Source organism: Dromaius novaehollandiae, chromosome 28 (genome assembly GCF_036370855.1).
Source record: "Dromaius novaehollandiae isolate bDroNov1 chromosome 28, bDroNov1.hap1, whole genome shotgun sequence".
Lineage (NCBI taxonomy): Eukaryota > Metazoa > Chordata > Aves > Casuariiformes > Dromaiidae > Dromaius > Dromaius novaehollandiae.
Genome location: NC_088125.1, coordinates 921,901 through 935,818, shown reverse-complemented (window position 1 = coordinate 935,818; position 13,918 = coordinate 921,901).

Sequence of the window (13,918 nt, the reverse complement as noted above, 5' to 3'; positions counted from 1 at the left end):
CTCCATAGATCACATACAAAAATGCAGCTGTGCAAAAGGGACAGCCATATATAATGTAATGCTCAGTGGTGCAAATGTAGCCTCCTTTTAATGAGCAGTGCTTCTTTGTGAATAGTTGTATTTGTATTGCCTGTTTATTTGCAGAGTTTTTGACTTGATTGTATCTTGAGTAGCGCAAGTTGAGTATTCAGGAGGGTCCTGAAGCCAGCTGCCCTAGCCGCTCTCCCTCTCATCTACTCACTGCAGAGCACTGTCTCTGGCAGTGCTTACAGAAGGTCTCTTGTCTCGTGGCTCAGCTGGTAGTTCTGCCTTGCCATCACCCCATGAACCTGCACTCGATAAATACACGTGTACTGGGGGTTGCCCCAGTTGCTCTGCACCTGGAATTTGATATACTGGAAGGCTCTGGGAAGCTGCTTCTGCAAAGGAAACGGGGGGAGCCGTCATTCCTCAGGTGTAAGGAGCAACAGCACAGCAACGTAGCTTCCTTTGCCAGCGCTAGCCCTGCTGGGGAACAAACTGGAGCCCTGACAAAGGAGGCAGCCAGGGTTGCTATGCCAGAGCCACAAGGCACAGGATGCTTTGGCTCATCCTCCGCACTCTGTGGTCCAAGCCCTTGCAGGCAAAGCTCAGTTTGCCCCTCGCGTCGTGCCCACACGCACTCACAGTACCTTCAGGCGGAAGGTCTGAACAGCCTCTTGGTCCACGTCAAATACAAAGAGCCCCAGGAGAGTTTCTTCTGCTGCTTCCTCATCCACGCCCTCAAAGGCAACCGACAAGGGCAGCAGGTCAGGCTCAAGCAGAGCCGGAGGAAAAGTGCCCGCTGCGTCCGACTCGGGGAAGCCTGCCTCATGTCCCACCCCTCTAGCACTAGTCTGGAAGAGGTCAGTGTGGATGTGGCTCAGGCTCTTTTGAGCAAGCGCTCCAAGACCCTGGGCCAGAAAGCACAAAGCAAGCCGCAGAGGCATACCACCACCGTGGGCCCCCACATACGCCATGCAGGGACGCTCTGCTCTGCAGCAACCAGCCCACGCTTCTCTGAGAGAAGGCGCCAGGAGAAACAAGGCTCCCTCGCAGCTTTCTGCCCTGGCCAGCTTCCCTGCCCACCCTCCACGCTGGGGCAAGGCTGAGGCTTACGGAGACAGCAAAGTCTTTGGGGGCGCTGCTGACTTCCCCGGAAGGAGAGACTGCCTTGGAGATGTGCTCCACGGTGACAGCCATGGGCCAGATCTGCTCAGGCAGCCGAATGACCACTTGGCCCTCCGCTCCTTGGAAAGCCCAGCACTGTCCAGGGGAAGTGTGCGGCTGAAACCAGAAAGCAGCCACCCTCAGTGGCAAGGCACTCCAGGAGCCCAGCGGACTGGCTGCTTTGCCAGCAGCACAGCCCTGGCTCGGTCTGTTGGCTGGCTTTCTGCATGGAAGGGCACCCCAGTGGATGAAAGGGACAGGAGGGGACTTGCCACCTTGCTTTCAGAAGACGGAAATCTTCCTTACAAAACATCTAGGCTCACCTGCCTTTCCCAAATCCCGCTCTGATTTTGCACAGCATTCAGAGACAGGGCGGGGCTGCCTAGGGGAGGTCACCCCGTGAGCCTTCAAAGAGTGTGCGGGAGGGACGAGCCCCCTTCCTCCAACTCGGCAGATCCCACCAGGCTTGGGGGCCTGGAGGAGGTTCTGTCCTTGCCTGAGTGGCTTGTCAGGCTCCCCCCAACTTCCACTCTCTCTGGAAAGGGGCCGTGGGAGTTGAGGTGGGAAAATGCAGCTGCCAAGGACAAAGGTGCCCAGCACACTGCGGCCAGGGGTTGTGGGCAGGTGGCTGCTGTTGGGTTCAGCTCCGTTCCCCTCCAGACGGCAGGGCAGCACTGTGGGGAAGCGCAGGGGATCGTCAGGAAGAGGCTGAGCCCTGTGGGGCTGCGCGAGACTGCTGCTGTGAAGGGAGGTGTTTGGGGCTTGGAGGCTCAACTTGAAAGCAAGCAACTGCCTCAGAAGTCATGCTGCCTGTGCTGTTACCTGCAGAATAGTATCCGGAGGGTTGGCCACGGCAAAGAAGGCGAGACAAAGCCAGCAAGCCTCACTGCCTCGCCCACCATAAGTCCGGGATGTTCTCTCTGCATCGATGGTGGCCCCTGAAAGGCACATGCAAAGTAGCTGCCTCGGACAGGCCAGAGGCTAGGAGCAGCAGGGAGCCAGCAGGTATTTCTCAGGCTGCAAGCCCAGCTGGGCAGACTTGGTGGGAGGGCCATACGCCAGCGGAGGGCCAGCAGACTTTGCGTAGGCATACCTGTGGTTTTCAGAGCCCAGTCCACCGTCTGCAGGTACTTTGCCTCTATCTTCTCAAGGGCTGCCCGTGTCAAGTTGAGAAGGGGCTGGGAAAAGCATTGCAAAGGCAGAGACGGAAAGCAACAGGGAGAATGACACAAACTCATCACGGGGCACTTCTGCATGAAGACTGAGTGCTTGCACAGAGCAAAGGGGAGACTTGGGGTCAGTCCACCAAAGGCAAGACTTGTTGGAAAAGGCACCACACCTTCTGGTCAGCGCTTTCTGACAAGTCAAGCAAGGACTCGGGGAGAACACCAGTCTCAGGAGCCACCGTGCAGACCTGGCTCAGGTCAGCACTGCCCCAAGCAGCCCTGAGAGCCAGGTTTGCGCTGGGCAGCAAGAGGACAGAGCACACGCTGCAAAGGGCCAAGAGGAAGCAGCAGGAGACAGCCTCCAACTGAGAGCAAGGTCTTTGATCAAATGCCAGCCACTTTACCCCTCTCTTCTCCTCAGCCATCGTCCTCTCCTCCAAGACTTCTGCTATGGAGTGCAGGATGGCCTCATTTGCAGCAGCCAGCTCTGCTCGCAGGTGAGCCAGCTGCTCTTCCAGGAGCTCCCGCTCATGGATCTTCTCCCTCAGCAAGGGCAGGGAGTTGCTGCAGACAAAGGGAAAGCAGATCTGGTGCAAGAGCTGAGCAGCCCCTGCAGGCAGTCCCGAGTAGGGTGCCACAGTCTTGCCCCCATCCTCTTCCCTCCCTCACAAGAGCAGAGGCTTCCCTTCCCCTCCACGTTTAGCACAAGGCAAAGGCTGGCGCCCTGGATGCTTTGCCACTCAGTGAGTTCCATGGGAAGGAAGCCCTCTTACCTGAGCGTTGTGAGCTCTGTTTCTGGCACCCCAGCCTTCTCCTGAAACACAAAGGCCCTCCCTGAGAGGAAGCCCAAGGAGCTCCATGGGGGCTTCCCACAGGACACTTCCCCAGGAAGAGCAGGTGGCAGTTGCTGCTGCTTTCTATCCATTTGGAGCAAGCCAGAGGATGTCGGGCCTTTTTCCAGCCACTGTCTTTGGGAAGTCCATTTCCTGTCTGAGCATTTGCAGACTCCAGGAGCTAAGGCAGGAGCAAAGCCACCTCCTGCCCAAGTGCTCCTTCCTGCAGCCTGCCAACCTGCAGTGCTCACTCAGGGAGCTCTCAGGGTCAAACCTCATTCAGCAGCTACAGAAAGTGAAGGACAAGCACAAGCGTGTCCCCCCCACACCCCCCACATCTCTGTGAGGATGAGCCCTGGGCATCTGGACGGGATTCCCAACTTTTGCAGGGGAGGCAGGAGCTCCGAGCTATGGCCTCGGCCAGAGTTTGCTTTCCCCCAGCAAGAGGCACCTACCTGCAGCGCTTCCTCTTGCCACTTGCTCTCGGAGAGCAGCAAGCCCCAGCAGTAAAGCGCAGCTGCAAGTCACCACAGCAAGAGACAGTTATCCTAAGAGGCTTTCTAATGGTCCCTGGAGCCACATTTTCTCCTTCCACAGCTAGGGAGCAAGAGCTTGCCTGGGACAGCTGGAGCTGGAGCTGGAGCCAGTGCAGAGCGCGGAGGTGGCTCCAACCCCTTGAGCACTGCCCAGGCCCATGGGCTTGGAAAATACACACACCCAAGGCCCACACACCCGCACACCAATGAAGGCATGTGGCCCCGAGCCAAGAGGAAATGCACCAGGCCATGGCAGTTTCTGCACAGACATTGCAACCCCAAAGCTCTGCAGCAAGGAGGGACCTCTAGCCAAAACGATCCTAGGCGCTCCACTCCCTCCCACGGCCGGCAGCCACGGCAGGCGTGAGGCAGGCTGCAGTCCACCTGTAAAGACCCTCTCTGGCCTTCACTGTGTCACGGAGATGGGAAGCTGGAAGGCGCCACAGGATCTGCTGCCTCTCCCTGCCCCTGAAAGCTGGCATCCGGTCTGCCTGTGCTACCGCGCAAGAGCTTTGGTCAGCGCTGCTCACCAGCCAAGAGTGGGGCCAGCAGGAAAAGGACCCTCAGGCACCTCCTGCCATTCTGCCAGGTGCTGCGTGGCCTAAAAGAGAGGGAATGCTGCTGTTAGCCAAGCCTACAGTGCGGGCTTTGCTTTGCCGGTGATCCGTTGAGGGGCTCCCTTGCCACCAGGTTCCTCAGCTCAGCAGAGCGGAGAAGCCCAGGGCCTGGGGGCCTTTAGGAAGCTCTGAGCTGCAGCACAGCACTCTGCGGGCACTAAGGCAGTTGAAGACCTCTGGCCTGACACAGGCGTAATCACCCACACGCGTAGTGTCGTGGCCTGACACAGTCTGGTGGCACTGGGCTCTCCCGAGGAGAAGGGGCAGCGCCTTGCCCAGCCAAAGGCTCTGCTGGGCTGCCTGGCTGCCCAGGCTGGAGGGCGGTGCTGCACACAGCCCCAGGGCTCAGGGGCTGTCTGTTGCCACCATGGAAGCCGGGCGGCACACAGGGCTTCTTGCCTTATCCCTCCCTGCTTTTTGGGCCCCGTCACACCCACCTGCCCAACTCGGCTGGCATCTCCTCTAATCCAACTCCGTCACCAGCAGGAGGGAAAAGGTCGCTGTGCGGCAAATCCCCGCAGGCCTCTTCCCAAAGCACTTGCTGGCCTCTGCAAAGCTCCTTGTTTGCAGAGCTACACACATCTGCAGGCTGGGCTTTTATGGAGGGCAGCTGTTGATGACGTCACAAGAGCCAACCGCCAGGGAGGCAAGGTGTTGCCCATGATGACCTCAGAGGGGGGCTTACCCAGGAGGGGGTTGCCACGCAGCCTGAGCAAGAGGAAGCCTGTGTGTTAGCCCCCACCCCAAGCCTGAAGCCCCCCGGCACACCCGCAGAGGAGCCCTGGTTAGCCCAGAGAGCCAGCTCACTTGGTTGCGCGGGCAAGCTGCTGCTGTGCCGTTGCACCCCTCGTCCTCTACCAGGCTGATGTGTCGTGTCATCCTGGGCAGGGCTCAAAGGGCTGAGCGTGAAGCCCTGCTAAGTCAGAAGGGAGAGTGGCAAGAGCTTTCTCCTCTTGAGACCCACCCGGGCATTGACACGGTACTGCAGCAAGCCAAAGGACATCAGCCAGGTGACCTTGTTGGCCCTGGAAGACATAGCCCCACCTCTGCTAGGAAAGCAAGAGTAGAGCGGTCAGCTTGCTGGCACAAAGGCAGATGTCTCTTCCCCTAGGTACACCTGCACCCACACGGAACAGCGGGGTTGAGGGGCACAGGCTCCCTCAGCAGCCCACTGATGGGCACCCAAAGGGGAGCTCCAGGGTCAGCTCTGAGGTGCGTTGCAGAAATGCAAGCAACCATTGAGCAAGAGCAGGGGCCAGGACTGGAGACGGGGACAGCTGCAGGCCAGCTCCCGCAAGGAGTGGGCCTGAGCTTCAGTCAGGCTCCTGGGCCAGTGGGTGGAGGTGCCAGGGCAGGCCGCTCAGGGGAACTAAGCCCTCCTTAGTGCACGCCGGGCCCTGACGGTCCAGTCCGCGGTCTGTAGCCTTTGCACTTCTCTGCTGCGGCCTCTGCGGTTTGTCAACGCCTCCCTTGACCTGGCAGATTCAAAACTGGATGCAGGCGAGCCCTAGCAAGTGCCGAGTGTCTTCCACACATTCCTCCATCTGCTCGCTCTACAGCAGCTGACGCAGCCGCACACACGCTTGGCCTTTGCTGCTGCCGAAGCGCATTGCCTGCTCATGGTTAGCTTGCTGTGTGCCAGGACCCCCGGGGCCTTTTGTGCAGCACGACACCGCAGCCCATCAGGCCCCAGCACATGCTGCTGCCGCCGCCGCTGCTGCTGCTGTTGCTTGCGGTCTGGCCATGCCTGGGGCCAACCTTTGCATTGATCGTTGCTAAGGCTGAAGCAGTTCCGCGTGGCACAGCCTGCTGAGGTCTTGCTGAGTAGTGGCTCTTCCTTCGGCATAGCTAACTCTCCTCACACTTGCTGAGGGCTCAGTCGATCCCCACGCTGAGGTGGTTTAGGAAGGTATTGAGCAGTATCAGAGGCAGGCAGGCCCCCGGAGGAACTCTGCTTGGGAGCAGCTGCCCATTGGACTTGGAGGCATGAAGCAGCAGCAGCCTTGCAGCTTGGTGCTGTGGCCAGTGCCCATGCAGCTTGTGGTGCCCCTGCCCAGCGCAGCTCTTGCCAGCTTGTCAGCACCTTGTCTGCCAGGTGCTCACGCCAGCATCTGTTCCGGCTCTTTGTCCAGCTGGTCCCTAGGCTCCTCGTTGTCACCTGGGTGCTCCTCAGAGCAGCGGGCTCTCTAGGCAGAGCAGGCCTAGCATGGCTGCCTGGGTTCCCATGCTGCCTCTGCTCTGTCCCCCCACCCACCGAATCACAGAATCACAGAATGGTTGAGGTTGGAAGGGACCTCTGGAGATCACCTAGTCCAAGCCCCTGGCTCCAGCAGGGTCACCTAGAGCATGCTGGCCAGGATGGTGTCCAGACGGCTTTTGAAGATCTCCAAGGAGGGAGAGTGCACAAACTCTCTGGGCAATCTAAGGGTAGCCTGTGATGGTCTCTTTCCTCCAATTTTCCAGCATCACTTCAAATTCTGAATTTGCCCTCCAAGTTGCTTTCAGAGCCTACCAGAGTAATGTCAAGTCATCTGCAAAGAGACCACTCCATCCCCTCAGTCCTTAATGGGACTGCTTAGCAGGACTGTACCCGGGACAAGGCTCTGCAGAGCCCCACTAGACGGAGGTTTCCGTTTGGCCAGCAAGTGCCTCCTCCTGGACACCCTGGGCTCAAAAAGGCGGCTTTGGGGAGACATTTGCTTCACTTGAGCGTCACAGAAGACCTGGGAAGGCCACCAACGCATATGACTTGAATCTACCTTCCAAGAGGTGATTTTGCATGAAAATCAACACCCAAGAAATATTAGAATGTTCTTCATGTGTAGATATATACTTTGCTATTTCACCCAAAAGAAAGAGAATAATCAGGGGAAAAGATGGAAAAACGTAGCCCCAGTTCCTCGGAATGTCGACTAGAGGTTGCAAATATGCTCTGTCACTGTTCCATGTTATTCCACATGAAGACCCACTCATCCCAAAGCTGAAAGAGCAACCGTGGGGTTCACTGGGGTCCATTCCTTGGAAAGAATTAGTCACAAAGGACTTCACGAGCAGAGAAGTGACTGGCTTGGGAGGCAGAAGCCTAGAGAAGCAAACACACTTGTGCTGGAAACACAGTGACACGCTCGGAAGGCACATGAGGATCAGCGATTCCTTTGATTGGAAAAGACCAGTTTCCTCATCTCTGGACTCTGCAACAGGGACAGAGACCCGTGAGAGGATGCCAGGGAACTCCTGGCATCATTCACAAAGGCAGGAAACCCGGAGGCCTGCACCGACTTTAGGAACTCGGGGGCTATTGTCTGGGTTGTTTCATGGCCAAAGCGGGTGGTGGCCATAGGAGTCATGTTGGTGAGGCTGCGGCGGTGAAGTCACAGAGATGCAGGCAGCCCATGTCCCTTGGTCTCACAACACAAGCACAGGCAGTGACAGCAACCCCTCTCTGGCAGCCTGCAGCCAGAAGCACAGCAGAGAGACTATAGACCTGCGCAGAAGCAGGACTAAGAAAATTAGGGGCAAGGGGATGCAGGTGGTCAACAACACGGAGCAGCTCCCCAGTGGGACAAGTTAAACACACCTGAGCCCTCTAGCTTGGGAAAGAGAGGCCCGAAGCCACCACAGAGACACCAGTGTCTGAGGTCATGAGAAGGTGAAGGGACAAGGTGAGGAGGGACCACCAGCTCCCATGACACCAGAGCGCAGGGGCATCCCGTGGAGCAACCAGGCAGGAATTTTAAACTGGAGTACAAGGAACTCTCGTCACACAGCACCCAGGGAAATTGCTGAACTCCCTGCCCTAGGATCCCAGACATGGACAAGGAGGAATGGCTTCATAAAGCGATGAGATCGCCCTGCGCTATTAACACAAAAGGGCACTAAACCACAGCATTGGGATTGGGGTGGGAAGTACCAGAGGAGATGGGGTCCTCGGAAAGAAAAGAGCCACCCAAACCCAGACCCAAGACATCAGCGCCCCACAGGCACCATCAAGGTCACGCTGCAGCTACGGCCAGACATCACAGCAAATCCTGTCAGCAAGGGTTTCTTTTTTCTTTTTTTTTGGTTTTTAACATCTCCCATTTCTGCCTCTGTTTCCAGGCTCTCTGCAGCTGCCTTAGACCCCTTTTAGCCACCACGAACTCTGGCGATCGCCTTTGCATGGTCTAGGGCAGCAGAAATGTGGCACATCCCTTTTATCGCAGTTGGGTTAGAATAGCCAGCTCTAATTAATGTCCATCACATAGCAGTCACCAAAGCACTCGACAAATGGGAATAATATGATGTTGTTATAAGACAACCCTGGAAGCTCAGAAAGAATGGTCATGCTGTTTAAACTAGGCAGATTAGGATAACCCCTATCTCTGTTTTCTGAAAAGAAGCATTCTTGAATCAAGGGCATCCTAGAACTGCTAAAGCCCTAAGAGAAACATTAAATCAAAACGTTTTACTTCTAGGTACGTATTGCCAATTTGGCAAAAGAATTGGAGGTCCATGTATCCCTAACTGAACTGTCCTCATTATACTACAAAAAATCACGCCCATAGGTCCAAAAGACCCATGCGCAGGTGAAGACCCCTCCCCTGAGCATGCGTAGTACTAAAATGGTGTGTAAGCAAAATTGTAATTGTATGTAAATCATTAACGAATCAGTGTAAAAGGGAAAGTTGCAAACTTTGCAATTTGTTTGTATAAATGCTCCTTGAGAAGCCGGGGTGGGGGTGTGCTTGATCTGTGGGAAACCACCGAGCACCCAGGCTTGCACAACTCTGAAATAAAGAAGCAAATGTCTCTCCTGAGTGTGTAATATTGGCTTACTGCACACCGGGCAACAAATCCGCTTTTTGGACAACAGTGTCAGTGGGTAGAACAGTTCCGAGACACTTGGCCTTTATGCCATATTACTCGGAAATAACACCAAAAGGGCCTTCTTACAGTCCTGGCTGCCAAACGGCCCCGGGGCCGTAGGGGACCATCAGTCAGGGCTCTGGCTGCAGCCCCCAGTGCTGCCCAGCATCTCCCCTGCAGGCCCCGGGGCATCCAGGGATGGGGGAGGGCAGGAGGGAGAGGCAGGGAGAGAGGAAGAGAAGGGCAGAGGGAGGGAGGGAGGAAAAGAGGGAGGAAGGAAGAGAAGGCGGGAGGGAGGGAGAGGGAGGAGCAGAGGAGGCCAGGGCAGCCCTGGGAGCCCAAGGGCCGCTGTTGCTAGGCAGCACGGGGGGAGGGGGGGCACGAGGAGGCCACATGACCTGCAGCTGGTGCTGTTGCCAGGCAACACTGGGTGGGGCAGCAACAGGCACTGGGGGAGGTGTTGGGAGGTGGTTGGAGCTGGGCTGGGGCAGCCATGGTGGGGCTGCGTGTGGGGCTGGGAGCTTCAGGGAGCCAGGCCCTCCACGGCCCTGGCCCTGCTGCCCCCGGTGGTGTGGGGGCTCGGAGGAGCTGGGCCCGCACCCAGGCCCCACACACAGCGGCTGCCGGCAGGAAGGGACGACCAAAGGCCCTGCATGGGCGCTGGAGGCCGGACCCGGCTCCTCACAGCGCCTCTGGTGCTGACGCGGCTCTTCGGGGCAGAGCTGGGGCCCTTCACGTGCCTAGAAAGTAGGAGGCATGGGGAAGCATGACACTGAGACCCTCCAGCTGGCTCTGAGCAAGAGTTGCCTCAGGAATGGACAAAAATATGCCTGCTGTGTTTTTCATGTGTGTTTCGAAGTGGCAGATAGGGCTTACTTGCCTCAAACTTTGTGCCAGTGCACTAAGAGAAGACTTGCAGTTTGCCTAATCCCAGTGTGAGGCCAGAGCCAGAGCCTCTGTGTCATCTCAGCCAGTGTTCTCTTTGAAAGACGTTCAGCTGTTTGCAAGAGCATTTACCTGTGTGATTTCCAGAGCAGTTCCCCAATATTGCAGGTGTTTAACAGCGACCTCTATATTTATACGTAGCTGGTTCAGTTTCAAAATGTTTATGCTGAAAAAGGAGCTCAATAAGATGAAGCTGTCATTAATAAGGAGATGAAGAGGGCTCCATAGATCACATACAAAAATGCAGCTGTGCAAAAGGGACAGCCATATATAATGTAATGCTCAGTGGTGCAAATGTAGCCTCCTTTTAATGAGCAGTGCTTCTTTGTGAATAGTTGTATTTATATTGCCTGTTTATTTGCACAGTTTTTGACTTGATTGTATCTTGAGTAGCGCAAGTTGAGTATTCAGGAGGGTCCTGAAGCCAGCTGCCCTAGCCGCTCTCCCTCTCATCTACTCACTGCAGAGCACTGTCTCTGGCAGTGCTTACAGAAGGTCTCTTGTCTCGTGGCTCAGCTGGTAGTTCTGCCTTGCCATCACCCCATGAACCTGCACTCGATAAATACACGTGTACTCGGGGTTGCCCCAGTTGCTCTGCACCTGGAATTTGATATACTGGAAGGCTCTGGGAAGCTGCTTCTGCAAAGGAAACGGGGGGAGCCGTCATTCCTCAGGTGTAAGGAGCAACAGCACAGCAACGTAGCTTCCTTTGCCAGCGCTAGCCCTGCTGGGGAACAAACTGGAGCCCTGACAAAGGAGGCAGCCAGGGTTGCTGTGCCAGAGCCACAAGGCACAGGATGCTTTGGCTCATCCTCCGCACTCTGTGGTCCAAGCCCTTGCAGGCAAAGCTCAGTTTGCCCCTCGCGTCGTGCCCACACGCACTCACAGTACCTTCAGGCGGAAGGTCTGAACAGCCTCTTGGTCCACGTCAAATACAAAGAGCCCCAGGAGAGTTTCTTCTGCTGCTTCCTCATCCACGCCCTCAAAGGCAACCGACAAGGGCAGCAGGTCAGGCTCAAGCAGAGCCGGAGGAAAAGTGCCCGCTGCGTCCGACTCGGGGAAGCCTGCCTCATGTCCCACCCCTCTAGCAGTAGTCTGGAAGAGGTCAGTGTGGATGTGGCTCAGGCTCTTTTGAGCAAGCGCTCCAAGACCCTGGGCCAGAAAGCACAAAGCAAGCCGCAGAGGCGTAACACCACCGTGGGCCCCCACATACGCCATGCAGGGACGCTCTGCTCTGCAGCAACCAGCCCACGCTTCTCTGAGAGAAGGCGCCAGGAGAAACAAGGCTCCCTCGCAGCTTTCTGCCCTGGCCAGCTTCCCTGCCCACCCTCCACGCTGGGGCAAGGCTGAGGCTTACGGAGACAGCAAAGTCTTTGGGGGCGCTGCTGACTTCCCCGGAAGGAGAGACCGCCTTGGAGATGTGCTCCACGGTGACAGCCATGGGCCAGATCTGCTCAGGCAGCCGAATGACCACTTGGCCCTCCGCTCCTTGGAAAGCCCAGCACTGTCCAGGGGAAGTGTGCGGCTGAAACCAGAAAGCAGCCACCCTCAGTGGCAAGGCACTCCAGGAGCCCAGCGGACTGGCTGCTTTGCCAGCAGCACAGCCCTGGCTCGGTCTGTTGGCTGGCTTTCTGCATGGAAGGGCACCCCAGTGGATGAAAGGGACAGGAGGGGACTTGCCACCTTGCTTTCAGAAGACGGAAATCTTCCTTACAAAACATCTAGGCTCACCTGCCTTTCCCAAATCCCGCTCTGATTTTGCACAGCATTCAGAGACAGGGCGGGGCTGCCTAGGGGAGGTCACCCCGTGAGCCTTCAAAGAGTGTGCGGGAGGGACGAGCCCCCTTCCTGCAACTCGGCAGATCCCGCCAGGCTTGGGGGCCTGGAGTAGGTTCTGTCCTTGCCTGAGTGGCTTGTCAGGCTCCCCCCAACTTCCACTCTCCCTGGAAAGGGGCCGTGGGAGTTGAGGTGGGAAAATGCAGCTGCCAAGGACAAAGGTGCCCAGCACACTGCGGCCAGGGGTTGTGGGCAGGTGGCTGCTGTTGGGTTCAGCTCCGTTCCCCTCCAGACGGCAGGGCAGCACTGTGGGGAAGCGCAGGGGATCGTCAGGAAGAGGCTGAGCCCTGTGGGGCTGCGCGAGACTGCTGCTGTGAAGGGAGGTGTTTGGGGCTTGGAGGCTCAACTTGAAAGCAAGCAACTGCCTCAGAAGTCATGCTGCCTGTGCTATTACCTGCAGAATAGTATCCGGAGGGTTGGCCACGGCAAAGAAGGTGAGACAAAGCCAGCAAGCCTCACTGCCTCGCCCACCATAAGTCCGGGATGTTCTCTCTGCATCGATGGTGGCCCCTGAAAGGCACATGCAAAGTAGCTGCCTCGGACAGGCCAGAGGCTAGGAGCAGCAGGGAGCCAGCAGGTATTTCTCAGGCTGCAAGCCCAGCTGGGCAGACTTGGTGGGAGGGCCATACACCAGCGGAGGGCCAGCAGACTTTGCGTAGGCATACCTGTGGTTTTCAGAGCCCAGTCCACCGTCTGCAGGTACTTTGCCTCTATCTTCTCAAGGGCTGCCCGTGTCAAGTTGAGAAGGGGCTGGGAAAAGCATTGCAAAGGCAGAGACGGAAAGCAACAGGGAGAATGACACAAACTCATCACGGGGCACTTCTGCATGAAGACTGAGTGCTTGCACAGAGCAAAGGGGAGACTCGGGGTCAGTCCACCAAAGGCAAGACTTGTTGGAAAAGGCACCAGACCTTCTGGTCAGCGCTTTCTGACGAGTCAAGCAAGGACTCGGGGAGAACACCAGTCTCAGGAGCCACCGTGCAGACCTGGCTCAGGTCAGCACTGCCCCAAGCAGCCCTGAGAGCCAGGTTTGCGCTGGGCAGCAAGAGGACAGAGCACACGCTGCAAAGGGCCAAGAGGAAGCAGCAGGAGACAGCCTCCAACTGAGAGCAAGGTCTTTGATCAAATGGCAGCCACTTTACCCCTCTCTTCTCCTCAGCCATCGCCCTCTCCTCCAAGACTTCTGCTATGGAGTGCAGGATGGCCTCATTTGCAGCAGCCAGCTCTGCTCGCAGGTGAGCCACCTGCTCTTCCAGGAGCTCCCGCTCATGGATCTTCTCCCTCAGCAAGGGCAGGGAGTTGCTGCAGACAAAGGGAAAGCAGATGTGGTGCAAGAGCTGAGCAGCCCCTGCAGGCAGTCCCGAGTAGGGTGCCACAGTCTTGCCCCCATCCTCTTCCCTCCCTCACAAGAGCAGAGGCTTCCCTTCCCCTCCACGTTTAGCACAAGGCAAAGGCTGGCGCCCTGGATGCTTTGCCACTCAATGAGTTCCATGGGAAGGAAGCCCTCTTACCTGAGCGTTGTGAGCTCTGTTTCTGGCACCCCAGCCTTCTCCTGAAACACAAAGGCCCTCCCTGAGAGGAAGCCCAAGGAGCTGCATGGGGGCTTCCCACAGGACACTTCCCCAGGAAGAGCAGGTGGCAGTTGCTGCTGCTTTCTATCCATTTGGAGCAAGCCAGAGGATGTCGGGCCTTTTTCCAGCCACTGTCTTTGGGAAGTCCATTTCCTGTCTGAGCATTTGCAGACTCCAGGAGCTAAGGCAGGAGCAAAGCCACCTCCTGCCCAAGTGCTCCTTCCTGCAGCCTGCCAACCTGCAGTGCTCACTCAGGGAGCTCTCAGGGTCAAACCTCATTCAGCAGCTACAGAAAGTGAAGGACAAGCACAAGCGTGTCCCCCCCACTCCCCACCCCCCACATCTCTGTGAGGATGAGCCCTGGGCATCTGGACGGGATTC